Consider the following 2677-nt stretch of genomic DNA (forward strand, 5'->3'; position numbering starts at 1 on the left):
TGTGGGAAAATTGACGCCCACGATGGAGACTCTCCAGCTTGCGGACAGGTCCCTAGTACACCCTGAGGGAGAGTTGAAGGATGTCTTGGTCACAATTAATAAATTCATTCTACCAGCAGACTTCATCATTCTAGATCATGAAGCAGACGAAGAGGTGCCCATCATATTAGGACAACCATTTCTATCTACTGGTCGTGCTTGAATTGATGTGCACAAAGGAGAGATCACGATGAGCATTAATGGGAAGAAGCTCAGGATTGAGGCGATCAAGATCCCAGAGGATCAAGAAAAGGAGAGAAAACCTCCGTGGACTTGAAAAATCTAGATTAAAACCTCCATGGACTTGAAAAATCCATATTGAAGAAGAAACAAGCAATCCCTGCGTTGATAGGCGACACAAACTCATCAGGGACGTAGTTTTTTAGTATCCTTTTGATATCTCTCTTTTATGAACTTACTTACTTTACTCTTTTGTACAACCACTACTCTTTAAAATTATCAACTCTATCTTTCATACTTTTTACCCTCTAAATACTTAACAATGATCGTAGTGAACGATTGCGGTGGAGCTACGCGATAAACTAAAAACACGCGACCAGTTCGATCAGCCCATCGCAATCGAGGAATCAACCCACCACAAGAAAGGATGTGATCAAAGATTATGTGGGCAACAAAGCAAATTTGGGGGTTGTATCTTTCTTTTACTCTTTTATTCCAAATTTTGCACTTCTCGCATCTCATTTTAATATTGCTAATTTTATTATCGCATCCTCTTTAGTTTGATGCAATCATTGAATTTTGATTACTTTAGTCACCGCATTCTTCCCCGTACCAATTATGATTTCAATGATGAAATTCATGCCTTTATTTCTTATAGCATGTACCAGAGTCAACTTAATCTTAGGACAATCAATTCATGAAACATTTCTAAAAGTTAGCGGCCACCAGCTTTCTTTCAAAACAATTTTTACGAAATTTCCTATGAGCATCGCATGAGTTATTTCGTCTATCAGCAATGAGGACATTGCTGTGTATAAATTTGGGGGTGCTAGTATTTATGTTCAATCTTGTTACTTCTAGAATTTCAATTAAAAAAAACAATCATCATCATAATGTTGAGATCGGATCTTACTCGTAGTTGGATGTTCGCATGACACTCGTGGGGGCAAGCCAAAACGAAGGTACGAATCATGATCAATGCATACATCAAGTGATCACAACTCCACTGCCAAGTAAAATGGGCATGAGTTTAGACTGAGAAAGAGCACATTGCTCGTAGTTGGATGCTCGCATGACACCCGTGGGGGCAAGCCAAAACGAAGGCTAGGCATTTGGATCAACGCAAGATCACAAAAAGAATATCTAAATCGCGCAAGGGTAAAAATCACTTGGAAACACCCCGATTGGAGAAAGTTTAAAATAAATCATGCGATGTCCTGAAACAAGTAAAGTCTTTTTGAAGGTTAAACTTGCGGTCCCTAAAGATTAGAAATATTTTAGGAAGAGACCAGGATAGAAATTAAGAAGGCGTTGGTTCATGAAATTTGAATAAGGCACCTGGAGAAGTCTAGGTAGGGCAAAGGCGGTTGACTCTTTAAAGAAAATCTTTAGTTTATGCTTGAGGACAAGCATTGTTTTAAATTTGGAGGTGTGATAACGGGTAGAAATACACGTTATTATAGCTCAAATAAGTAAAACAATGAGAGAATGCAACGGTAAAAATAAGCAATATCATGTCCAAAAGCACTAAACTGAGGAAATTGCGATCGCATGCATCCATCGCATAAAAGCAGTTAATTTACTAATTTTTTGCAGGAAAAATGCGTTGGCACAAGTAAAATTGCGATCCAAGGAATTAGCCGCCCGCATGATTGAAAGATTACAATCGCAAATTCATGCGATCATGAGAAGTTGCTCAAGAAGGTGGTCGCATAAAGACTACACATCAAGGTGACAGCATAATAAATCATGATGGGACGGAAAGCTGATGACGGTCGAATCCGAATTTAGTTGACAAGCTGTTAAAGCCACACTATAGCAAGTACATTCAACTTTCAGTGACCATTAATCGGTGCATCAGAGCAGAAGATTTAATAACCGCACATCATTGCAATCATTAGAGAAAAAGGCTACTTCACCTTCAGCTCTATAAATACCAAAGGCCACCATTGTAACAGCGGGAACAAGATATATCATATAGAGAACAAGTTAGAGAGTCGTTAGTCTGTTCACATACATACTTAGAGTTAGAAGACGGAGACGAGCTAGGAGACGAAGAAGTCGAGAGATCATTCCCAGACAGATCGAGAGACTATCGGAAAGTGTTACAAAGGGAGAGAGGGCCAACACTTGCAAAAGCAAGAATATTCATCTGGACAGAGTTGGAGTGAAAAAGACAGTGTAAAAGGCCATGGGAAGCAAGACATTGCTTACCGGGCTTCTTATCTCTAAATTCCATTGTTATTTTGTATTCAATACTTTATTTATAGAAAATGGAATTCCCATTTCAATCTATGTTCAATCTCTCCACATTTTGCATGAGTAGCTAAATTTTCGAATGGGTTGAGAAGTACTTAGCTAGCATGAACTAAAATTTACATTTTATGCGATCATCTTGTCTTATGTATATGTCAATCACCCTTTAGAGATACTTGAGAGAGTAGTCTAAAGATAGAAT

This window comes from Benincasa hispida, chromosome 5 (genome assembly GCF_027475165.1).
Source record: "Benincasa hispida cultivar pf3 chromosome 5, pf3_genome.v1.1, whole genome shotgun sequence".
Lineage (NCBI taxonomy): Eukaryota > Viridiplantae > Streptophyta > Magnoliopsida > Cucurbitales > Cucurbitaceae > Benincasa > Benincasa hispida.